At 46.9% G+C, this 26,090-nt stretch overlaps 1 long non-coding RNA gene across 1 annotated transcript; it reads left to right on the forward strand.

Annotated features, from left to right (window-relative positions):
* Positions 1-13,956: 13,956 nt before the first annotated feature.
* Positions 13,957-15,056, forward strand: LOC106605500 (uncharacterized). Its single transcript, XR_001328864.2, has 3 exons — positions 13,957-13,993; positions 14,273-14,303; positions 14,452-15,056. It is a non-coding gene; the product is annotated as an uncharacterized lncRNA (long non-coding RNA).
* Positions 15,057-26,090: the final 11,034 nt, after the last annotated feature.

Raw genomic sequence — 26,090 nt, forward strand, 5'->3', positions numbered from 1 at the left:
CTGGAGGTGCTCTACATGCCGACTGGATGTACTCTACATGCCGACTGGAGGTTCTCTACATGCCGACTGGATGTACTCTACATGCCGACTGGATGTACTCTACATGCCGACTGGATGTACTCTACATGCCGACTGGAGGTGCTCTACATGCCAAGGAGTTGCTCTACATACCGACTGGAGGTGCTCTACATGCCGAATGGAGGTGCTCTACATGCCGACTGGAGGTGCTCTACATGCCGACTGGATGTACTCTACATGCCAAGGAGGTGCTCTACATGCCGACTGGAGGTGCTCTACATGCCGACTGGAGGTGCTCTACATGCCGACTGGATGTACTCTACATGCCGACTGGAGGTGCTCTACATGCCGACTGGAGGTGCTCTACATGCCGACTGGATGTACTCTACATGCCGACTGGAGGTGCTCTACATGCCAAGGAGGTGCTCTACATGCCGACTGGATGTACTCTACATGCCGACTGGATGTGCTCTACAATTTAAGCTCTACAATTTAACTCTTCTTTGTCTCCCAGTCTCTCAACTGACTGACAAAACATCTGAGCACAGGTGCAGCGTGGGCAAAATGAACTAATCATATGAAACATGTTACTGTAATAATGAGGTGTTAAACCTCCTCGTGTTTACATCCTCCCTCCAGAACCACAACAGGAAACATTAACAGGTTTTGCCCTCTGGTATCAGTGAGTAACTAACTACTAACACATAAAGTGTGAAACTAATGTGTCATTATCAGGGAACACATTCAAACCATGCTTTAACCCCTATTAACACACTTCCTGCTCTTCACAAATGGTTAACTTTACACATAAACATCTAAGAACAGGCCATTTAAACAGGAGTCTTTCTGCACATTTACAGTGTTATAGTGTATTGGAATGTGTTGGCTGAAAGGTAGAGTTTGAACATTTAACTGCAGTGAAGCAGTGCGGGGTCTTCTCTGCTGCCCTTGACTGAGGAAGAGGTCAGACTGTGCTTTCACTGTTAAACGGAGCCTGAGGGGATGACTTCACAGGACAGGAGAGAACCCTTCTCTGTTCTGCCTATTCTCTGGGCATTGATGTGTGTGAGTGCGTGCGTGCGTGCGTGCGTGCGTGAGTATGTGTGTGTTAGTGTGTGTGTTTGTTATCCTCCTGTCCATGTACACAGCTGGTAACAAGGTGCAGGAGGATTGCAGTTGGGGGACCAAGGCAGCGTAAACATGGCCTCACCTCTCTTCTCCTCTCTCTCCTCTCTCATCTTCCTCCACCCCCCTCTCTCTCACATTGCCCTCTTGTATCCCTCTCTCTGCTTTTCTTCTCTCTCACCTTCCCCTCAATCGTCTCTCTCTCTCTCTCTCTCTCTCTCACCTTCCCCTCTCTCAACTCTCTCTCTTCCCCTCTCCCTTTCTTTCTCTCTCTCTCTCCTTTTTTCTCATGTATAACGGACAGCCTCCCTTCTGCTGTATGTTTGTTAAAGCCCTTGTTACAAATTTGATGGAGAAACAAGTCCTTCCAAAAGTCTCTCTCTCTCTTTCTCTCTCTCTCTCTCTCTCTCTCTCTCTCTCTCTCTCTCTCTCTCTCTCTCTTGCTCTCTCTCTCTTGCTCTATCTCATCTTCCTTTTTCTCTCTCCTTTTTTCTCTCTGTAACATGGCAGGATAAACAGATGGCGTCACATCTGGAATGGATCTGCCAGAACCTTAATTGACTTGCAACATGACTATTTGCCTTCCACAAGATGCACTACTTTCTCTCCACATTCCATCCACCAGATTCAAGAAGCACACCGGGAGTCTGGTTCCAGATATGTTAGTGCTGCCTTGGCAGTGGTGTGACAATGACCATAGGAGTTGGCAAGCCAGCATAAACAGGTCTGGGACCAGGCTAGCAGGCCAGAGACAGAGACATTCATAATGAATGGAGATCAGGGAATTGAACTTTCCTCATTCTTCTCTCTCTCCATTATTAAAAATGAAAGTCTTAAACTAGACAAGAAACCAAACCGCCATTAAATATGACCACCCAGCCCTTGAAATGTGAAGGAAGAGGACCTTCTCAGGGGTGTGAAGGAAGAGGACCTTCTCATTCTTGGGGCAGGGGTGTGAAGGAAGAGGGGTTGACTGATTACAGAGTGATAATATGCGAGGAAAGGAAAGTGTGTCTAAGATCTTCTCTAACTGAGAACCACCTGTTCATAATATGTTATAGTGTTATGCACCCAGCTCCTCTGTAGTGGGATTAATAGACCCAATGTAATCTCTATGGCCTCATCTCTAACCTTAGTCACAGTAAAGAGTGAGAGAGAGAGAGAGAGAGAGAGAGAGAGAGAGAGAGAGAGAGAGAGAGAGAGAGAGGGGGGCAGGGGAGAGAGAAAGAGAGAGTGAGTGAGGGGGAGGGGGCTAGAGAGAAAGAGAGAGTTGGCAGGGAGAGAGAGAGAGAGAGAGAGAGAGAGAGAGAGAGTGTGAGTGTGAGTGGGGAGGGGGACTGAAGAGAGAGAAAGAGAGAGAGAGTGAGTGAGTGAGTGAGTGAGTGAGTGAGTGAGTGAGTGAGTGAGTGAGTGAGTGAGTGAGTGAGTGAGTGAGTGAGTGAGTGAGTGAGTGAGTGAGTGAGTGAGTTAGTGGGGAGGGGGGCAGGAGAGAGAGAGAGAGAGAGTGAGTGAGTGGAGGGGGGGGCTGGGGAGAGAGAAAGAGAGAGAAAGAGAGAGAGAGAGAGAGTGTGAGTGAGTGAGTGAGTGAGTGAGTGAGTGAGTGAGTGAGTGAGTGAGTGAGTGAGTGAGTGAGTGGTGGTGAGTGAGTGAGTGAGTGAGTGAGTGAGTGAGTGAGTGAGTGAGTGAGTGAGTGAGGGGGGGGTGTGGGGGCTGGGAAGAGAGAGTGGGTGGGGAGGGGGCTGGGGAGAGAGAGAGAAAGACAGAGTGAGTGAGTGGGGAGTGGGGGCAGGGGAGAGAGAGAAAGCGAGAGTGAGTGAGTGGGGAGGGAGGGGGGCTGGGGAGAGAGCGAGAGAGTGCGTGAGTGGGGAGGGGGGGCTGGGGAGAGAGAAAGAGAGAGTGAGTGAGGGGGAGCTGGGGAGAGAGAACGAGAGAGTGAGTAAGTGGGGAGGGAGGCAGGGGAGATAGAAAGAGAGAGTGAGTGAGTGGGGAGGGGGGCTGTGGAGAGAGAAAGAGAGAGTGAGTGGGTGGGGGAGGGGAGGGGGGCTGAGGAGAGGGAATGAGAGAGTGAGTGAGTGGGGAGGGGGGGGCTAGGGAGAGAGAGAGAGAGAGAGAGAGAGAGAGAGAGAGAGAGAGAGAGAGAGAGAGAGAGGTAATGGGGAGGGGGGGCTGGGGAGAGATAAAGAGAGAGTGAGTGAGTGGTGAGTGAGTGAGTGGTGGTGAGTGAGTGGTGAGTGAGTGAGTGAGTGAGTGGTGAGTGGTGAGTGAGTGGTGAGTGAGTGGTGAGTGAGTGGAGTGAGTGAGAGTGAGAGTGAGTGAGTGGGGAGGGTGGGGATTGGGGAGAGAGAAAGAGAGTGAGTGGTGGTGGTGAGTGAGTGAGTGGTGAGTGAGTGAGTGAGTGAGTGGTGAGTGGTGAGTGAGTGAGTGAGTGAGTGAGTGAGTGAGTGAGTGAGTGAGTGGGAAGGGGGGCTGGGGAAAGAGAAAGAGAGAGTGAGTGGGGGGCTGGGGAGAGGGAAAGAGAGAGTGAGTGAGTGGGGAGGGGGCTGGGGAGAGAGAAAGAGAGAGTGAGTGAGTGGAGAGGGGGGGCTTGGAAGAGAGAGTGAGTGAGTGAGTGAGTGGGGGGGGGGCTGGGGAGAGAGAGAAAGAGGGAAAAAATTGTGAGTGATGAAAAAAGTAAATCTCTGAACAAGCAGCAGCACCAAATGGTGTGTTTAATTAATCTCCAATCCTCCCACACAAAACAGGCCATTTGTATGTTAAAGAAGGGAGAAGGGAGGGGGTGGGGGACGTCCGACATGAGGGAGTGCCCCTAGGTGCCCTCAGCAGCCACCAATCTGTTGCCTGCTGCTGACTGGTAATAGTGGCGTTTTGATAGCGAGACGTGCTGTTGGAGTCTGGGTGGAGGGTTGGAGGACCATGGGTGGATAGACAGAGAGATAGATATACAAGGGTATGGGGGAGAGATGAAGATGGGAAAGGGGGGACATTGAGACGGGCAAAGGGGGGAGATTGAAAGCGGGAGAGGGGAAAGCAGGGGGGAGACGGGAAGGAGGCACGGGGAGGGCAGGGGGGCATGAGCTAGGATGTCTTTTCCTTTGTTCCCCATTATCTGCTTAAACACACAAACTCCTCATTCTGCTGTTAGACACTCAGCTCACTATGCTCTACCAGTCTGCTCAGAGACAGATGGCTGAGAACCCCTCCCAGCACAACACTATGGTACACACACAGATACAGACAAACATACAGATACATACTCAGACACTCACATCCCACACTATGGTACTCAACATTCACACTTACATGCTCATATACGCATAGACTACACACATACAGTAAATGCATCCCAATACTGAAATACAGTACCAGTCAAAAGTTTGGACACACCTACTGATTCAAAGGTTTTTCTTTATTTTGATTATTTTCTACATTGTAGAATTATAGCGAAGACATCAAAATGATGAATTAACACATACTATATGGAATCATGTAGTAACCAAAAAAGTGTTAAACAAAACTAATATATTTTATATTTGCGATTCTTCAAAGTAGCCACCCTTTGCCTTGATGACAGCTTTGCACAGTCTGAATTCTCTCAACCAGCTTCACAAAGTTAATTTGTGGATTTTCTTTCCTTCTTAATAAGTTTGAGCCAATCAGTTGTGTTGTGACAAGGTAAGAGTGGTATACAGATGACAGCCCTATTTGGTAAAAGACAAAGTCCATATTATAGCAAGAACAGCTCAAATAAGCAAAGAGAAACGACAGTCCATCATTACTTTAAGACATGAAGGTCAGTCAATCTGGAAAATTTAAAGAAATTCAAAGTTTCTTCAAGTGCAGTCGCAAAAACCATCAAGCGCTATGATGAAACCGGCTATCATGAGGAATGCCACAGGAAAGGAAGACCCAGAGTTACCTCTGCTGCAGAGGATAAGTTCATTAGTGTTACCAGCCTCAGAAATTGCAGACCAAATAAATGCTTCACAGAGTTCAAGTAACAAACACATCTCAACATCACCTGTTCAGAGGAGATTGCCTGAATCAGGCCTTCATGGTCGAATTGCTGCAAAGAAACCACTACTAAAGGACACCAATAAGAAGAAGAGACTTGCTTGGGCCAAGAATCATAAGCAATGGACATAAGACCAGTGGAAGTCCAAATTTGCGATTTTTGGTTCCAACCGCCGTGTCTTTGTGAGATGCAGAGTAGATGAACGGATGATCGGCGCATGTGTAGTTCCCACCGTGAAGCATGGAGGAGGAGGTGTGATGGTGTAGGGGTGCTTTGCTGGTGACACTGCGTGTGATTTATTTAGAATTCAAGGCACACTTAACCAGCATGGCTACCACAGCATTCTGCAGTGATACCCCATCCCATCTGGTTTCCTCTTAGTGGGACTATAATTTGTTTTCAACAGAACAATGACCTAACACACCTCCAGGCTGTGTAAGGGCTAATTAACCAAGAAGGAGAGTGATGGAGTGCTGCATCAGAAGACCTGGCCTCCACAGTCAACCCAATTGAGATGGTTTGGGATGAGGTCGACCACAGAGTGAAGGAAAAGCAGCCAACAAGTGCTCAGCATATGTGGCAACTCCTTCAAGACTGTTGGAAAAGCATTCCAGGTGAAGCTGGTTGAGAGAATGCCAAGAGTGTGCAAAGCTGTCATCAAGGCATAGGGTGGCTACTTTGAAGAATCTAAAATCTAAAATATATTTTGATTTGTTTAACACTTTTTTGCTTACTACATGATTCCATGTGTTATTTGATAGTTTTGATGTCTTCAGTATTATTCTACAATGTAGAAAATAGTAAAAAGAAAGAAAAACCCTTGAATGAGTAGGTGTGTCCAAACCTTTGACTGGCACTGTATATCAAACAAGACTTTCATCAAATCTATCAAACAAGATACATAAACAATCTAATTATACATGTTCCATTGAACTTATATCTGTTTTTTGTAACTATACGAGTGGCTAGAAGACATTTCTACTTCCACAAGCAGTCATTATATTGAATTGTTCGAACATCAGCATTCATCAATTTACAAAACATCCAGTCTTCAGATGGAAAACAGCAACACAAACTGTTGATTTTTCAAAGAAAAGATTAGTTTTGAGACACATTTTTCTCAGTAATTGCTCATCAGCCAGGGCAGGACAATCCACCTCTCTCAATCATGCCGAGCAGATAACTTCAACAATGGAAAAGCTAAGGACCTCTCCAAAGCTAAGGAGCTCTCCAATACATCAGCCGACACTCAGCAGGTTTCGAGTCACACAGTCCTGCTCTCTCAGAATAACCCTGGCCTTCTCAGAATAATTCACTGTGGAAATGTTTTGACTCAGGTTCCAGTTTTGATTGCTGCTTTGTTGGGTAAAAGAGATGGGGGGGGGGGATTTTTGGTTTTCTGCATTTCTTTCTCCTTATTTCTCTCGTCAAACTCCTACACCGTGAACTTTCACCCCAGCATGTTGTTCTAAACAAGCACCTGGACACGTTCTTCCTCAAATCAATTATACTCCCTTAATCCATGTTAGTATGTACATTACAGAATTTACACACAGAATGAGTGTGTGTGTGTATGCGTGGGTGTGTGTGTTTGTGCGTATTTGAGTGTTTGTGACCCTGTATGCCATGTCACACTCATCAAGTTTATTTTCATCACGGCAGGAGAGAGAATCTTTAGTCGCTGCGGAGTCAGAGCATACTGAACCAACTTCACTCTGTGGATTCTACAATGTGTGTGTCTACACACTTTCATCTCAACCAGGAACAATAGGGCATACATTTTTGTTAAATTTGTTACATACTGACAAGCGGGGGGTGGCAGGTAGCCTAGTGGTTAGAGCGATGGGCCAGTAACCGAAACGGTTGCTAGATCAAATCCCTGAGCTGACAAAGTAAAACTATGTTGTTCTGCTCCTGAACAAGGCAGTTAACCAACTGTTCCTAGGCTGTCATTGTAAACAAGAATGTGTTCTTAACTGACTTGACTAGTTAAATAAAAATAAGATCAAGAAATGCATGGCTGTGTTGTGTAAGTGACTCTGAGAGTGTGATAGTATGGTGCTGGTATCTAACCACTGGTCGTGACAGGCTTTGTTTGACTTTCCCTTAGGTAAACATTCCAATTGTATCCCTCTGTCCATGTAGCACCATGCCCATCCCATCACTCCACTGGGCCTCGTAAAGCTGTGGTGCAGCTGGCCCAGAACACAACTGATGAGGGGGCTTTCATCCTCTCTTTCCATTTAGCCTTTATCTTTGATGAGGGGAATCAGAGATAAGGCTGGACTTGCCAGGAGAAAACAGAGGGAGACACACGAAGCCGGAGAGGAGGAAAGGAGAAGAGGAGGATGTAGGTGTTCTGTTTCAGGATCCTGCTGGACTTAGTGAGGAAAGGTTGTGAAAATAACACTGGAGTCAAAAGCTGAGTCTGAGACCCATGCGTGAAATCGCCAACAGAGGGATTAATTGAGACTGTGAAAGGAGCATTAGAGTGGCGGGCGGGCTCATAGGAGGACCCCCCCTTTCATAGAGGTATGCGTGAGCCGACCCAATGCTGCACAAGTGCTACAGAAAAAAGTCTGTCCCACTTTTGGAAGAGAGGGGGTTTCAAGGATGAGGGTTCAAGGATTCTTTGAGAGTGACCTCATATAACGTGAAGAAAGTGGAATATAAAATACAATATGGCTTTATTCCAAAAACACAAACTGAAAGGTTTGATATTTAGGTTTCACTGCTGCGTGGCCTTAGGTGGCTTGTGAGGGATGTCATCAAGCAAACAAGATGATATACACTGTATGAAATTCAAATGTATGATCCCACTTCAAATCAAATCAAATTGTATTAGTTACATGCACCGAATACTACAGGTGTAGACCTTGAAATGCTTACTTACAAGCCCCTAACCAACAATGCAAATTTAAAAAATACGAATGAGAATAAGAAATAAAAGTAACAAGTAGTTAAAGAGCAGCAGTAAAATAACAATAGCGAGACTATATAGAGGGGGTACCGGTACAGAGTCAATGTGCGGGGGCACCGGTTAGTCGAGGTAATTGAGGTAATATGTACATGTAGGTAGAGTTATTAAAGTGACTATGCATAGATAATAACAGAGAGTAGCAGCGGTGTAAAGGGGGGGGGGGGGGCAATGCAAATTGTCTGGGTAGCCATTTGATTAGATGTTCAGGAGTCTTATGGCTTAGGGGTAGAAGCTGTTTAGAAGCCTCTTGGACCTAGACTTGGAGCTCCGATATCGCTTGCCGTGGGGTAGCAGAGAGAACAGTTTATGACTAGGGCGACTTTGACAATTTTTAGGGCCAGGATGGCAGGAAGCTTGGCCCCAGTGATGTACTGGGCCGTAGGCATTACCCTCTGTAGTGCCTTGCGGTCGGAGGCCGAGCAGTTGCCATACCAGGCAGTGATGCAACCCGTGAGGATGTTCTCAATGGTGCAGCTGTAGAATCTTTTGAGAATCTGAGGACTCATGCCAAATCTTTTCGGTCTCCTGAGGGGGAATAGGTTTTGTCGTGCCCTCTTCACGACTGTCTGGGTGTGCTTGGACCATGTTAGTTTGTTGGTGATGTGGACACCAAGGAACTTGAAGCTCTCAACCTGCTGAATGGGGGTGAACTCGGCCCTCCTTTTCCTGTAGTCCACAATCATCTCCTTAGTCTTGATCATGTTGAGGGAGAGGTTGTTGTCCTCGCACCACACGGCCAGGTCTCTGACCACCTCCCTATAGGCTGTCTCGTCGCTGTCGGTGATCAGGCCTACCACTGTTGTGTCATCGGCAAACTTAATGATGGTGTTGGAGTCGTGCTTGGCCATGCAGTCATGGGTGAACAGAGAGTACAGGAGGGAACTGAGCACCACCCCTGAGGGGCTCCAGTGTTGAGGATCAGCGTGGCGGATGTGTTGTTACCTACCCTTACCACCTGGGGGCGGCCCGTCAGGAAGTCCAGGATCCAGTTGCAGAGGGAGGTGTTTAGTCCCAGGGTCCTTAGCTTATTGATGAGCTTTGAGGGCACTATGGTGTTGAACGCTGAGCTGTAGTCAATGAATAGCATTCTCACGTAGGTTTTCTTTTTGTCCAGGTGGGAAAGGGCAGTGTGGAGTGCAATAGAGATTGCATCATCTGTGGATCTGTTTGGGTGGTATGCAAATTGGAGTGGGTCTAGGGTTTCTGGGATAATGGTGTTGATGTGAGCCATGACCAGCCTTTCAAAGCACTTAATGGCTACAGACGTGAGTGCTACGGGTCGGTAGTCATTTCGGCAGGTTACCTTAGTGTTATTGGGCACAGGGACTATGGTGGTCTGCTTAAAACATGTTGGTATTACAGACTCTGACAGGGAGAGGTTGAAAATGTCAGTGACGACACTTGCCAGTTGGTCAGCTCATGCTCGCAGTACACATCCTGGTAATCCGTCTGGCTCTGCGGCCTTGTGAATGTTGACCTGTTTGAAGGTCTTACTCACAACGGCTGCGAAGAGCGTGATCACACAGTCTTCCGGAACAGCTGGTGCTCTCATGCATGTTTCAGTGTTCTTTTCCTTGAAGCGAGCACAGAAGTAGTTTAGCTCGTCTGGTAGGCTTGTGTCACTGGGCAGCTCTCGGCTGTGCTTCCCTTTGTAGTCTGTAAAGGTTTGCAAGCCCTGCCACTTGCCATCTCTGATGGGTTGAAGAGAAAATCACATGATCAGTCCCTGAACAAACCTCCATGTCTGAATACTATCATAAAATGTACATTTAAAGTATTGTACACTTGCACATTAGGCTATATACAGTACATCTGTATATATTTATAATAGACTTACATTATACTACACAGTGAGCAATGGAAGACAGTGGTACCACCAGCAAATCTTTTCAAATATATTCAATAAAACATTTTATCTAAAGCCTTATTGGTTTTTGCATCTGTAACCTTTCTCTGTGCAGACGTATCGAACTGGACTGCGTTGTTTGCTGTGACATTTTCTGACATTTGAGCATATGAACAAACATTTCAGATTTGACAAGAATATATCATCTGGACTAGCATCAAGATAATCCCTAAAACTAACAGTGAAGTTTGTGCTTGTGTGGCTAGGATCGATATAATAGACAAGACGCTTTTTTCACAGTTGAATAACAGGTTGGTTTGGTAAACAAGCCTTCTGTTCAGGCAGATGGACGCACGCACACACGCACGCGCACACACACAGACAGACAGACAGTGGCCCTCTGCTTGTCACAGGGAAAGACATATACGGAGCCTTCGGAAACTATTCAGACCCCTTGATGTTTTCCACATTTTGTTACGTTACAGCCTTATTCTAAAATGGCAAAAATATTTTTTTTTCCCTCATCAATCTACACACAATACCCCATGATGACAAAGTGAAAAACAGGTTTTTAGAAATGTTTGCACATTTTTTTTAAATAAAAAACATAAATACCTTATTTACATAAGAATTCAGACCCTTTGCTATGAGACTCGAAATTGAGCTCAGCTGCATCCTGTTTCCATTGCTCATCCTTGAGATGTTTCTACAACTTGATTGGAGTCCACCTGTGGTAAATTCAATTGATTGGACATGATTTGCAAAGGCACACACCTGTCTACAGTGGCTTGCGAAAGTATTCACCCCCCTTGGCATTTTTCCTATTTTGTTGCCTTACAACCTGTAATTAAAATTGATTTTTTTGGGGGGGTTGTATAATTTGATTTACACAACATGCCTACCACTTTGAAGATGCAAAATATTTTTTATTGTGAAACAAACAAGAAATAAGACAAAAAAATGAAAATTTGAGCGTGCATAACTATTCACCCCCCCCAAAGTCAATACCTTGTAGAGCCACCTTTTGCAGCAATTACAGCTGCAAGTCTTTTGGGGTATGTCCATATAAGCTTGGCACATCTAGCCACTGGGATTTTTGCCCATTCTTCAAGGCAAAACTGCTCCAGCTCCTTCAAGTTGGATGGGTTCCGCTGGTGTACAGCAATCTTTAAGTCATACCACAGATTCTCAATTGGATTGAGGTCTGGGCTTTGACTAGGCCATTCAAGACATTTAAATGTTGAGGCTAGGGTAAGGCTAGGGTAAGGTTGAACCAGATGTGGACATGAAGTGGGATTTGGACCAGATTTGGGGCGGCAGGTAGTGGTTAGAGTGTTGGGCCAGTAACCGAAAGGTTGTTGGATCAAATCCCTGAGCTGACAAGGTAAAAATCTGTTGTTCTGCCCCTGAACAAGGCAGTTAACTCACTGTAGGCCGTCATTGTAAATAAGAATTTGTTCTTAACTGACTTGCCTAGTTAAATGAATAAACATTTTAAAAATGAAGCTAGGGCTAGAGCTGTTCAACCTTAGCCTCAACCACAACACTAACTGCTGCATGTGTGTTTGTGTACTTCTTATGGTGGCTATGAACATACAGTTATTTCTGTTGTGTGTTACAATGTGTTATTTACACATGCTGTGTGTGTGTGTCACATTCTTGGGGGCAACAGCAGGCCCTCACCTGTCTGGGCTCCACTACAACAACGGGTTCTGGTTTCTTCACTGGGCATGCTCCAAAGCCCTGTCGTAAACAGCACAGGATTAGACAATCAGCATTTGTGTCTTCTTGTCTTTCTTTAGGGACGACGCCACCAAAATGGACACCTTCTGTTTGGACAATATTCTGCAGTTGGCAACTGTGGTGGCTAAGCTAACCTCTGTGTGTTGCTTCTGGAAGTTAACAGAGAGAGAGGAGGAGGGGTCATGTACTAACGACCAGTACTTATTCTTCCACAAATGATGAGCAAACAACCAGTTCTGACCAACAGTCGTTTTCTGGCTCGGTAGGACCTAAATCCAATAGATCCATTTGCCTTGGTCATTGAGAATATATCACAACATTGGCTTGGTCATTTCCCTCCCCAAGAGCTTGAGAATGGAAAGGCATTTGTAAATGATTAGTGAGTTTATGGAGTGTTGGATGGATGTATACAGCCAGCCCAGGGGTGGATATATAGAGTCACAGTGAAAGATAGCATAATAAATGAAGCTGGTCATTAACCCCACTGGACCACCATTAGACATGCACTGATACTTCTGCAGGGAAAGGGAGGGGGGAGGGGAATAATGAGGGAGTGTGAAAGATGACTCTTATTTTCTCTATGGGGAAACACCCAGGCATTTCAATATCCTGGTTAATCCAATCAGAACATCTAACGGTTGGAGATTTAACAATGGAACCCTAACCAGAGTGGACATAATACCTGAGTAATATAGCAATGTGTTTAAATCCATTCCATAGACCTCCTCCAGTCTAGCATCTGGTGGCTATCCAGGCCATTGAGGAGGCCATGCATTGAACCTCATCTAACTATAGAAATACAATTATTCTAGTTGATTTTGTTGACTAATTGGATTACATAGTGTTCTCTTTAGAAATAAATAAATAAAAATACTGTGCATAAAGTATATAAATCCAACAAATATGTTGCATACATCCAATCTTGTATGCTTTCCTCCCTAACCAATGCTAAACATATGAGCCAGACCTGCGTTAAAATACTATTTCAGGTATTTCAATTACTTTTAAACACATTTCAAAAGAAGTATTAAGACCACCTTTCTTTTTTTAAACAGTAGTTGAATATATATATATTTGTAAAATACACTTGGAAAATATTTTTAAACACTCAAATACACAGACTCAAATGCACTCCCATGCGTTTAACTCAGGTATTTGAAAATTGTATTTGAAATAAGAATTTGAAAATACTTTCAAATACTATTTGGTAGACTATTTGTTTTTTACAAATAACTATTCAAATACAATATATATATATATATGCTGACCCTTATAAGAAAAAGTCATACATGACTCTTGCAGAAATACAAACCTTTGTGAAGGAATTGTGCAGGTGTCCTGCAGGAATCCTGTAGGAATGACAAAATCCTACAGGAAATGTCCCTGATGCTCCTGCACAGCTCCTGCAGGAGTATAACTTGTCCTGCAGAAATCTTGGAAATCCTGCACAAACATGGCAATTCCTGTAGGACCATGACTATTCAAGGAGGAGATAGATTGTATATGGAGGTGAGTGCACATCATTTTGCATATCCCAAAAAACATGGTTTAAACTGTCCTTTACAATTTACAACAGGAAGACAAAGGTCATGTGGCATCTTGGTCACCATAGCAACAGTTGGCAGTTGAGGAAATGGCTGTCAGGCAGTTTAGGTAGTTCAACTACTGCTAATTTTACACCAAAAATTACAGGCAAGGAGTCAGAAAGGCATACTAAAACTACAACAAATGTTTATATGAACATGTTAGGGGGTAGCATAGTTATTTTTTTGTATGTTGTGTTTGCAGAATATTTTTTATTAGTAATTTAGCAAGCTTAGCTAGCATGTTCTCTTCCAATGGCTGCTAGCTGACAAGCTTTGACAAAGAAAAAACGTTTACAACTGTTGTTTGATATCCCTCTTGCTTTGTCTCTTTTGTACTGTTGGCACAAATTAGGCTATCATTTTTAAGTGTTTTGAAACGGATAGTGATAGATTATATATTTTTAAATGACTAGGCTAATGGCTTCTTGGCTAGCACTTGATGACAGTTTCCAAGTCACATGACCGATCATGACCTGTCATGTAAATAAGGAAGTGATTGCGTTTAAATAGTAAAGAGAGGTTTAAAACATTGTTTATCTATGAAATATCACAGTATTTTCACCGAAATATATTATGTCTCAATTGAATATACAAATAGTTTGATTTAAATAGAAATTGATAATATTAACATGACTTTCTGTTTAACTTTTAGCTTGCTTGGACAGTTTCCTCACCACCACCATGTGAGTTATTTCCCCTTACAGCTTTGACTACAGGGAGCACATAAAACACACACACACACACACACACACACACACACACACACACACACACACACACACACACACACACACACACACACACACACACACACACAACACCCCTAGCATTTCACTGTAATTATTTACCTTGTATTTCTAACAGTTTAGCAGGCCACCACACCACATTAGAGCTGGTACTGTAAGTGCATGAGAAAACAATACATTTACTAATCTGTTTCTGATTATTTGTCTAATTTGCAGCTCCATTAGTCCAGCAGTCTACTAGTTACGGGTTAGTAGGTTGTATTTTACTACTACAGTATATCATTTGCTCTATTTTGTTGCTGTTTTTTTATGTAACACACACACACACACACACACATGTTCTTGCAGTTATATTCTGAACTCTGCCCCTCTCATCTCTCTCCTCTCCTGCCCAGTTAAGACAGAGCCTATAAACAACAGTGAGACTGACTACCACAGAAGGCAGCACTGGATAGCCATGCAGGCGAAGGTAACAGCACACACAGTTTCAGCCTCTCATTTCTCCCTTTAAAACAGAGCCTAGGGGCCTCCCGAGTGGCGCAGCGGTATAAGGCATTACATCGCATTGCTAGAGGCGTTACCACAGACCCGGGTTAATTCTCGGGCTGTGCCCTAACCGGCCGCGGCCGGGATTCCCATAGGACGGCGCACAATTGGCCCAGCATCGTCTTGGCTCATCGCTATCTAACAACTCCTTGTGGCGGGCCTGGTGCCTGCAGGCTGACCTCGGTAGCCAGTTGAACTTTCCTCCGACACATTGGTGCGGCTGCCTTCCGCGTTAAGCTGGCGTTAAGCTGGCGGATGTTAAGGAGCGCGGTAGGGCGGGTCATGTTTCGGAGGATGCATTACTCCACTTTTTCCTCTCCTGAGCACTTTGGGGAGTTGCAGCGATGAGACAAGATCTAACACATACGCATACCCACAGATGTTGTTAATGTACCAGCCATATTAAAACCAACTATTTGTCACGACTTCCTCCAAAGTCGGTCCCTCTCCTTGTTCGGGCGACGTTCGGCGGTCGACATCACCGGTCTTCTAGCCATCGCCGATCCACCTTTCATTTTCCATTTGTTTTGTCTTGTCTTCACGCACACCTGGTTTCAATTCCATCAATTACATGTTGTGTGTTTAACCCTCTGTTCACCCCATGTCGCAGGGGAATTTTATAGATAGATCGTTCGCCCATAGTTTAGGGATCCCCATTGTTCCCATGGCTGTGCCCTTCCCCGTTCACGCCTTAGATAGTCGACCATTAGGGTCAGGGTTGATCAGGGAGGCCACCACTCCTCTGGGCATGGTGATGCAGGGGGGTCACAAGGAGAGAATTATTCTCTTCCTTATTGACTCTCCTGTGTTTCCCGTGGTGCTAGGCCTACCCTGGTTAGTTTATCATGACCCCACTGTTTCTTGGCCACAGAGGGCTCTCATGGAGTGGTCGCGAGAGTGCTCGGGGAGGTGTTTAGGGGTTTCCGTTGGTGCTACTACGGTGGAAAGTCCAGACCAGGTCTCCACCGTGCGCATTCCCCCTGAATATGCCGATTTGGCTCTCGCCTTCTCCAAAAAGAATTTGACTCAATTACCACCCCATCGACGCTGCACTTCCCAGGAGTCACGTGTATCCCCTCTCACAGGCGGAGACGGAGGCTATGGAAACATATGTCTCCGAATCTCTGCGTCAGGGGTACATTCGGTCATCCACTTCACCCGCCTCCTCAAGTTTAATTTTTGTGAAGAAGAAGGAGGGAGGTCTGCGCCCGTGTATTGACTATCGGGATCTGAACCAGATCACTGTGAGGTATAGTTACCCGCTACCGCTCATAGCCACAGCGATTGAGTCAATGCACGGGGCGAGCTGCTTCACCAAACTAGATCTTAGGAGCGCTTACAACTTTTTATTTTATTTATTTCACCTTTATTTAACCAGGTAGGCAAGTTGAGAACAAGTTCTCATTTACAATTGCGACCTTGCCAAGATAAAGCAAAGCAGTTCGACACATACAACAACACAGAGTTACACATAGAGTAAAACAAACCTACAGTCAATAATATAGTAGAAAAATAAGTCTATATACAAAGAGAGCAAATGAGGTGAGATAAGGGAGGTAAAGGCAAAAAAGGCCATGGTGGCAAAGTAAATACAATATAGCAAGTAAAACACTGGAATGGTAGATTTGATTTGGAAGAAAGTGCAAAGTAGAAATAGAAATAATGGGGTGCAAAATAAATAAATAAATACAGTAGGGGAAGAGGTAGTTGTTTTAGCTAAATTATAGATGGGCTATTGTAATGGTTGTCTACGGAAGAAGTGGACCAAAATGCGGCGGAGTTAGGGTTCGTCATTTTTAATGTTACGAACACTATGCAATTAACAAAAACAACAAAACTGACAGCCAACACAGTCCTGTCAGGTGCAACAACAGTGACAAGCACAATTACCCACACCACACAACGGAAACGTAGGCAACTTATGTGTGACTCCCAATCAACCACAACCCTCTACAGCTGTGCTTGATTGGAAGTCACACGGCCAAAATTAAATGAAACAATAAAACACTTACTCCCTTCTGCCACGTCCTGACCCAACTACACCCTCTACTGGTCAGGACGTGACAGTACCCCCCCTCAAGGTGCAGACCCCGGGATGCACCTAAAAAAGGAAAACACAAAAAAATCCCCAACAAAAGGAACACCTAAACAATAAGGGAGGGAAGGGAGGGTGGCTGCCGTCACCGACGGCACTGTGCTACACCCTCCCTCCCCAACCCACCTATCCTGGAGGTGGCTCAGGTGCAGGACGTGGACCTCGCTCCACCTTCGGCGTCGCCCACTCTGTTGGCGCCCGATCGCTGCGCCGGGCAGACGGTCCACTCGGGCTGACCCTGGCAGACGGACCACTCGGGCTGGGTCGGAAGGCATGCGGGCCACTCGGGCTGGGCCGGAAGGCATGCGGGCCACTCGGGCTGGGCCGGAAGGCATGCGGGCCACTCGGGCTGGGCCGGAAGGCATGCGGGCCACTCGGGCTGGGCCGGAAGGCATGCGGGCCACTCGGGCTGGGCCGGAAGGCATGCGGGCCACTCGGGCTGGGCCGGAGGGCAGGAGGACCACTCGGGCTGGACCGGAGGGCAGGAGGACCACTCGGGCTGGACCGGAGGGCAGGAGGACCACTCGGGCTGATCCTGACAGGCCGGGCACCCTGGCAGATCAGGGCAGGCGGGCACCTCTGGCAGAACCGGGCAGTCTGGCCACTCTGGCAGAACAGGGCAGTCCGGCCACTCTGGCAGAACAGGGCAGTCCGGCCACTCCGGCAGAACAGGGCAGTCCGGCCACTCCGGCAGAACAGGGCAGTCCGGCCACTCCGGCAGAACAGGGCAGTCCGGCCACTCCGGCAGTTCAGGGCAGTCCGGCCACTCCGGCAGTTCAGGGCAGTCTGGCCACTCCGGCAGTTCAGGGCAGTCTGGCCACTCCGGCAGTTCAGGGCAGTCTGACCTCTCTGGCGACTGTTGACTGGCGGGCAGCTCTGACGACTGTTGACTGGCGGGCAGCTCTGACGACTGTTGACTGGCGGGCAGCTCTGACGACTGTTGACTGGCGGGCAGCTCTGACGACTGTTGACTGGCGGGCAGCTCTGACGACTGTTGACTGGCGGGCAGCTCTGACGACTGTTGACTGGCGGGCAGCTCCGACTCAGGATTCACCAGGCTGGGGAGACATAACGGAGGCCTGGCTTGAGGAGGTGGCACAGGAGAGACCAGGGTGGAGAGACCCACTGGAGGACCGGTCCGTGGAGGAGACACGGGCTTGACCAGGATAGGGAGATCCATTGGAGGACTGGTCCGTGGAGGAGACACGGGCTTGACCAGGATAGGGAGACCCACTGGAGGACTGGTCTGTGGAGGAGACACGGGTTTGACCAGGATAGGGAGACCCACTGGAGGACTGGTCCGTGGAGGAGACACGGGCTTGACCAGGATAGAGAGACCCACTGGAGTACTGGTCCGTGGAGGAGGCACGGGCTTGACCAGGATAGGAAGACATGCAGGAGGCTTGGTTCTGGGCGTAGGTACAGGATGTGCAGGGCTGGGAAGACATGGAGGAGGCCTGTTTCTGGGCGCAGGCACAGTCTTTACCAGACAACCAGCACGCACCTCAGGACGAGTATGGAGAGCTGCCTCAGGTGACATCATACCCACGACACGCTCATTAGGGCGAATGCCGTACTTTATGCACCACACTAGCAGCTCTCTCATCTCTCTCTCTCCTAATTTTCCCATTAACCCCGTCACAGTCTCTGTCTCATAGCCCTCGCTCACCTCCAATGTCATCCCGACTGGCTCTGGTTCCGACCTCAGCTCCACCGACTGTCCCGTGTGCCCCCCCCCAAAAAAATATTGGGGCTGCCTCTCGCGCTCGTTGCGCTCTCTCTCCTCGTAGTATCGCCTCTCCGCTCTCGCCGCTTCAATCTCCCACTGCGGGAGGCGATAATCCCCAGCCTGAGTCCATGGTCCCTCTCCGTCCAGGATCTGTTCCCATGTCCATTTGTCCATAACGCAGTAGTCCTGCTGCTCCTTCCTCTTCCGCCGCTTGGTCCTGGTTTGGTGGGTAATTCTGCCACGGCTGTCTTCGGAAGAAGTGGACCAAAATACGGCGGAGTTAGGGTTCGTCATTTTTAATGTTACGAACACTATGCAATTAACAAAAACAACAAAACTGACAGCCAACACAGTCCTGTCAGGTGCAACAACAGTGACAAGCACAATTACCCACACCACACAACGGAAACGTAGGCAACTTATGTGTGACTCCCAATCAACCACAACCCTCTACAGCTGTGCTTGATTGGAAGTCACACGGCCAAAATTAAATGAAACAATAAAACACTTACTCCCTTCTGCCACGTCCTGACCCAACTACACCCTCTACTGGTCAGGACGTGACAGCTATGTACAGGTGCAGTGATCTGTGAACTGCTCTGACAGCTGGTACTTAAAGCTAGTGAGGGAGATAAGTGTTTCCAGTTGCAGAGATTTTTGTAGTTCGTTCCAGTCATTGGCAGCAGAGAACTGGAAGGAGAGGCGGCCGAAGGAGGAATTGGCTTTGGGGGTGACCAGAGAGATATACCTGCTGGAGCGCGTGCTACAGGTGGGTGCTGCTATGGTGACCAGCGAGCTAAGGGGGAACTTTACCTAGCAGGGTCTTGTAGATGACCTGGAGCCAGTGGGTTTGGCGACGAGTATGAAGCGAGGGCCAGCCAACGAGAGCGTACAGGTCGCAGTGGTGGGTAGTATATGGGGCTTTGATGACAAAACGGATGGCACTGTGATAGACTGCATCCAATTTATTGAGTAGGGTATTGGATGCTATTTTGTAAATGACGTCGCCGAAGTCGAGGATCGGTAGGATGGTCAGTTTTACGAGGGCATGTTTGGCAGCATGAGTGAAAGATGCTTTTTTGCGAAATAGGAAGCCAATTCTAGATTTAACTTTGGATTGGAGATGTTTGATGTGAGTCTGAAAGGAGAGTTTACAGTCTAACCAGACAACTAGGTATTTGTAGTTGTCCACATATTCTAAGTCAGAACCGTCCAGAGTAGTGATGCTGGACGGGTGGGCAGGTGCAGGCAGCGATCGGTTGAAGAGCATGCATTTAGTTTTACTTGTATTTAAGAGCAGTTGGAGGCCACGGAAGGAGAGTTGTATGGCATTGAAGCTCATCTGTAGGGTAGTTAACACAGTGTCCAAAGAAGGGCCAGAAGTATACAGAATGGTGTCATCTGCGTAGAGGTGGATCAGAGACTCACCAGCAGCAAGAGCGACATCATTGATGTATACAGAGAAAAGAGTTGGCCCAAGAATTGAACCCTGTGGCACCACTATAGAGACTGCCAGAGGCCCGGACAACAGGCCCTCCGATTTGACACACTGAACTCTATCAGACAAGTAGTTGGTGAACCAGGCGAGGCAATCATTTGAGAAGCCAAGGCTATTGAGTCTGCCGATGAGGATGTGGTGATTGACAGAGTCGAAAGCCTTGGCCAGGTCAATGAATACGGCTGCACAGTATTGTTTCTTATCGATGGCGGTTAAGATATCGTTTAGGACATTGAGCGTGGCTGAGGTGCACCCATGACCAGCTCTAAAACCAGATTGCATAGCGGAGAAGTTGCGGTTGGATTCAAAATGGTCGGTAATCTGTTTGTTGACTTGGCTTTCGAAGACTTTAGATATGCAGGGTAGGATAGATATAGGTCTGTAGCAGTTTGGGTGAAGAGTGTCCCCCCCCTTTGAAGAGGGGGATGACCGCAGCTGCTTTCCAATCTTTGGGATTCTCAAATGACACGAAAGAGAGGTTGAACAGGCTAGTAATAAGGGTTGCAACAATTTCGGCAGATAATTTTAGAAAGAAAGGGTCCAGATTGTCTAGCCCGGCTGATTTGTAGGGGTCCAGATTTTGCAGCTCTTTCAGAACATCAGCTGACTGGATTTGGGAGAAGGAGGAATGGGGAAGGCTTGGGCGAGTTGCTGTGGGGGGTGCAGTGCTGTTGACCGGGGTAGGGGTAGCCAGGTGGAAAGCATGGCCAGCCGGAGAAAAATGCTTATTGAAATTCTCAATTATAGTGGATTTATCAGTGGTGACAGAGTTTCCTATCCTCAGTGCAGTGGGCAGCTGGGAGGAGGTGCTCTTATTCTCCAAGGACTTTACAGTGTCCCAGAACTTTTTTGAGTTTGTGTTGCAGGAATCAAATTTCTGCTTGAAAAAGCTAGCCTTTGCTTTTCTAACTGCCTGTGTATGTTGGTTTCTAACTTCTCAGAAAATTTCCATATCACGGGGGCTGTTCGATGCTAATGCAGAATGCCACAGGATGTTTTTGTGTTGGTTACCGGCATCCTGGTGCGTATCCGGGAGGGAGACGAGTGGAAGACGGCTTTCAGTACCACCTCAGGGCACTATGAGAACCTCATCATGCCGTACGGGTTGATGAATGCGCAATCAGTCTTCCAGGCCTTTGTAGTCGAGATTTTCAGGGACCTGCACGGGCAGGGTGTAGTGGTGTATATTGATGACATTCTGATATCCTGTTAGGGCTAGGGGGCAGTATTGACACGGCTGGATAAAAAACGTACCCGATTTAATCTGGTTACTACTCCTGCCCAGTAACTAGAATATGCATATAATTATTGGCTTTGGATAGAAAACACCCTAAAGTTTCTAAAACTGTTTGAATGGTGTCTGTGAGTATAACAGAACTCATATGGCAGGCAAAAACCTGAGAAGATTTCATGCAGGAAGTGGCCTGTCTGACAAGGTGTCGTTCTTCTTGTCTCTGTTTATTGAAGAGTGAGGATCTTAGCTGTCCCGTGACACTTCCTACGGCTGCCATAGGTTCTCAGAAGGCGGCAAAAAGCTGAATCGTGGCTTTGCAGGCTCTGGCTGAAACAAAGTAGCGCGTTTGGGTAGTGGCTGGTTACAGTACTGTGAGACTCAGGCTCGTGCCCACGTCGACCGAAAGCTTTGTTTTCTTTCCTCTGTTTAGCTAAATGGACATTCCCGGTCGGAATATTATCGCTTTTTTACGAGAAAAATGGCATAAAAATGGATTTTAAACAGCGGTTGACATGCTTCGAAGTACGGTAATGGAATATTTAGATTTTTTTTGTCACGTATTGCGCCATGCGCGTGACCCTTCTTTACCATTCGGATAGTGTCTGGGACGCACGAACAAAACGCCGCTATTCGGATATAACGATGGATTATTTTGGACCAAACCAACATTTGTTATTGAAGTAGCAGTCCTGGGAGTGCATTCTGACGAAGACAACAAAAGGTAATCAAACTTTTATAATAGTAAATCTGATATTGGTGAGTGCTAAACTTGCCGGGTGTCTAAATAGCTAGCCCGTGATGCCTGGGCTATGTACTTAGAATATTGCAAAATATGCTTTCACCAAAAAGCTATTTTAAAATCGGACATATCGAGTGCATAGAGGAGTTCTGTATCTATAATTCTTAAAATAATTGTTATGCTTTTTGTGAACGTTTATCGTGAGTAATTTAGTAAATTGTTAGTGAATTCGCCGGAAGTATGCTAGTTCTGAACGTCACATGCTAATGTAAAAAGCTGGTTTTTGATATAAATATGAACTTGATTGAACAAATCATGCATGTATTGTATAACATAATGTCCTAGGGTTGTCATCTGATGAAGATCATCAAAGGTTAGTGCTGCATTTAGCTGTCTTCTGTGTTTTTGTGACATTATATGCTAGCTTGAAAAATGGGTGTCTGATTATTTCTGGCTTGGTACTCTGCTGACATAATCTAATGTTTTGCTTTCATTGTAAAGCCTTTTTGTAATCGGACAGTGTGGTTAGATTAACGAGAGTCTTGTCTTTAAATAGCTGTAAAATAGTCATATGTTTGAGAAATTGAAGTAATAGCATTTCAAAGGTTTTGAAAATCGCGCCACAGGATTCAACTGGCTGTTACGTAGGTGGGACGAATTCGTCCCGCCTGCCCCAGAGAGGTTAAACTCCGCTACACGCGCCGAGCATGTGTCCCTGGTGCGCAGGGTGCTTGGTCGCCTGTTGGAGCATGTTGGAGCATGGAGAGTGACCGCATTTCAACTGTGCGTAATTGGCCGACTCCCACCACGGTAAAGGAGGTGCAGCGGTTCTTAGGGTTTGCCAACTACTATTATCTACTATTATCCGGGGTTTTGGTCAGGTAGCGGCTCCCATTACCTCACTGCTGAAGGGGGGCCCAGTGCGTTTGCAGTGGTCGGCTGAGGCGGACAGGGCTTTTGGTCACCTGAGGGCTCTGTTTACCTCGGCTCCCATGCTGGCCCATCCGGATCCCTCTTTGGCGTTCATAATGGAGGTGGACGCGTCCGAGGCTGGGATAGGAGCCATGCTCTCTCAGCGCTCGGGTACGCCACCGAAGCTTCGCCCCTGTGCCTTCTTCTCGAAGAAGCTCAGCCCGGCGGAGCGAAACTATGATGTGGGGGACCGGGAGCTGTTGGCTGTCTTCAAGGCTTTGAAGGCGTGGAGACATTGGCTTGAGGGGGCTAAACACCCTTTCCTCATCTGGACTGACCACCGCAATCTGGAGTACATCCGGACAGCGAGGAGATTGAACCCTCGCCAGGCTAGGTGGGCCATGTTTTTCACCCGTTTTGTGTTTACCCTTTCCTACAGACAAGGCTCCCAGAACGTGAAGGCAGACGCATTGTCCCGGCTGTATGACACAGAGGAGCGGCCCATGGATCCCACTCCCGATCTCCCCCCCTCACAGGGTAACACCGCGATCCTGGTCGTTGTGGATTGGTTCTCGAAGACCTGTCATCTCCTCCCTCTGCCCGGTCTCCCTACGGCCCTACAGACTGCGGAGGCCTTGTTTACACACGTCATCCAGCACTACGGGGTGCCTGAGGATATAGTGTCTGATCGAGGTCCTCAATTCACGTCTAGGATCTGGAAGGCGTTCATGGAACGTTTGGGGGTCTCGATCAGCCTTACTTCAAGGCTTCACCCCGAGAGTAATGGGCTGGTGGAGAGAGTAAACCAGGATGTGGGCAGGTTTCTGAGGTCCTACTGCCAGGACCGGCCGGGGGAGTGGGTGGCGTTCGTGCCCTGGGCCGTGATGGCACAGAACTCGCTTCGCCACTCCTCCACTAACCTCTCTCTCTTCCATTGCGTACTGGGGTACCAGCCGGTTCTGGCACCTTGGCATCAGAGTCAGACCGAGGCTCCTGCGGTGGACGACTGGTTCAGGCGCGTGGAAGAGACATGGGAAGCTGTCCGTGTTCACCTTCAGCGGGCCGTGCTGCACCAAAAAGAGAATGTAGACCGCCACCGCAGTGAGGCCCCGGTGTTCGCACTGGGGGACCAGGTCTGGCTCTCGACCCGAAACCTGCCCCTCCGCCTGCCCTGGGTCCGCGGTTTGTGGGGCCATTTAAAGTCCTGAGGAGAGTGAACGAGGTTTGTTATAGGTTACAGCTTCCCCCCGATTATCGTATTAACCCCTCGTTCCATGTGTCTCTCCTCAGGCCGGTGGTGGCTGGTCTGCTCCAGGAGTCTGAGGTGCGGGAGGTTCCTCCGCCCCATCTGGACATCGAGGGGGCCCCGGCGTACTCCGTTCGCTCCATACTGGATTCGAGGCGTCGGGCGAGGGGTCTTCAGTATCTCGTGGAGTGGGAGGGGTACGGTCCGGAGGAAAGGTGCTGGGTTCCGGTTGAGGACCCTTGCAGGAGTTCCACCGTCTTCGTCCGGATCGCCCTGAGCTTTGCCCTCCGGGTCGTCCCCGAGGCCGGTGTCGACGCGCTGCTGGAGCCACGCGTCAAGGGGTGGGTACTGTCACGACTTCCCCTGAAGTCGGTCCCTCTCCTTGTTCGGGCGACGTTCGGTGGTCGACGTCACCGGTCTTCTAGCCATTGCCGATCCACCTTTCATTTTTAATTTGTTTTGTCTTGTCTTCACACACACCTGGTTTCAATTACATCAATTACATGTTGTGTATTTAACCCTCTGTTCCCCCCATGTCCTTGTCCGGTATTGTTTATTGTAAGTGCTTGTGCACGTTATGTCTGGTGTGCGTTGGATTTTGTACCCATTTATTGATTGTTATGTTTTCCGGTGGTTTTTATTATTAAACTGCGACGTTGGAAACACAGTTTTTGCTCTCCTGCGCCAGACTTCTCTGCCGGCAGTACGCACCCCTTACACTATTACTAAGTTTATCATTGCAGACAACCGTTTAACTTCACACCAATGCACAAAAGATGTTCATGTAGTGTCACCATTACTCGCACTCTTGTTACAAAATATGCTTTTATCATGATCCTATGACTCATCTTTTATGCAGTGGTGGTGGAATGGACAATCAAACATTGGATAATAAAATGGCCATGCAGTCTGTTTTATTGTGCTTTCTGTCCATTCTTTTGAAAGATTGTGGATTGTCCTACATGAAATTCTCTGAAGGATGAGGAAAGGATCCAGCAGGTTTGTCCTAGAGGAAAGTGGCCCCAAAAATCCTGCGGAATATCCTGCAGGACTTCCTATCCTATACAGTATATTCTGCTGGATTCCCGCAGAATTTTTCATGCAGGATTCCTGTAGGGAATTATTAATTTTTTTAGATCGCTATGACTTGTTGGTAATTTAGATTCTAAAGTGCTTGTTTTTTTCTTCTCTTTTTTTGTGTATTCTGACATTTCAGGAGAAATCTTAGTTTGTTAATGATTTATTAACAAGGGATTATAAATCAGCTCTCTATGTTCTTTTGTATGAACTTGTGATAAAAAAAGTCCAATACCATGACAAATATCTCCTTCCTTCTGGTCCTAGCTGAGGAAGTAAAGTGAAGAAAAACCTAAGGGATTAAAGGGTACTAATGTCCTTGTAATAGCTATGGCAGACAGAGGCACAGGGATGGGGAGAATGATGCAGTGCTGGAGCCTGAGCTGTCTAGGGTTGAAACGACTATAGCAAACACCCAGTAAACATCCATCAGACAGTAGAGAGAGGAGGAAGGAGAGAGGGGGATAGAGAAAAAGGGAGGAAGAGAGTGAGGAAGCTCCTCATCACTGACCTCTCTAGAACCACAAATCTTTTCGCTTAATTGGAGATCGTCCCGTATCGATTTTCATCAGTCTCTTTATTTGCCGTAGCAGCCACACATAACCAGGGGGGACATTTAGTGTCACTGCTAAAATGTCCCATCTCTGAAATGTGATTAAATTGAATCATTGCAGAAAATGGATAAAGTAAACATATCACAGTTTTGGGGTGTCTTTTTAGCCTTTTAAAAAGAAAATTGCATTTCACTTGTTTTTTGTGTATTATTAGCTGGACAGAATGCAATACTTTTCTTTTTATGGGTAAATGTAATAGTAAATATACAGTTTCATGTAGTTTAATAGATTCCTTTTCTTATATGTTTTTCAGTATCTATAGTCAATATAAGTTAATTATTGCATTTACACTCAAATGCTAACAGTAGCCTACAATAGAAAACACACATGTCAATTATGAGCCA

Source organism: Salmo salar, chromosome ssa05 (assembly GCF_905237065.1).
Source record: "Salmo salar chromosome ssa05, Ssal_v3.1, whole genome shotgun sequence".
In the NCBI taxonomy this organism is placed as follows: domain Eukaryota; kingdom Metazoa; phylum Chordata; class Actinopteri; order Salmoniformes; family Salmonidae; genus Salmo; species Salmo salar.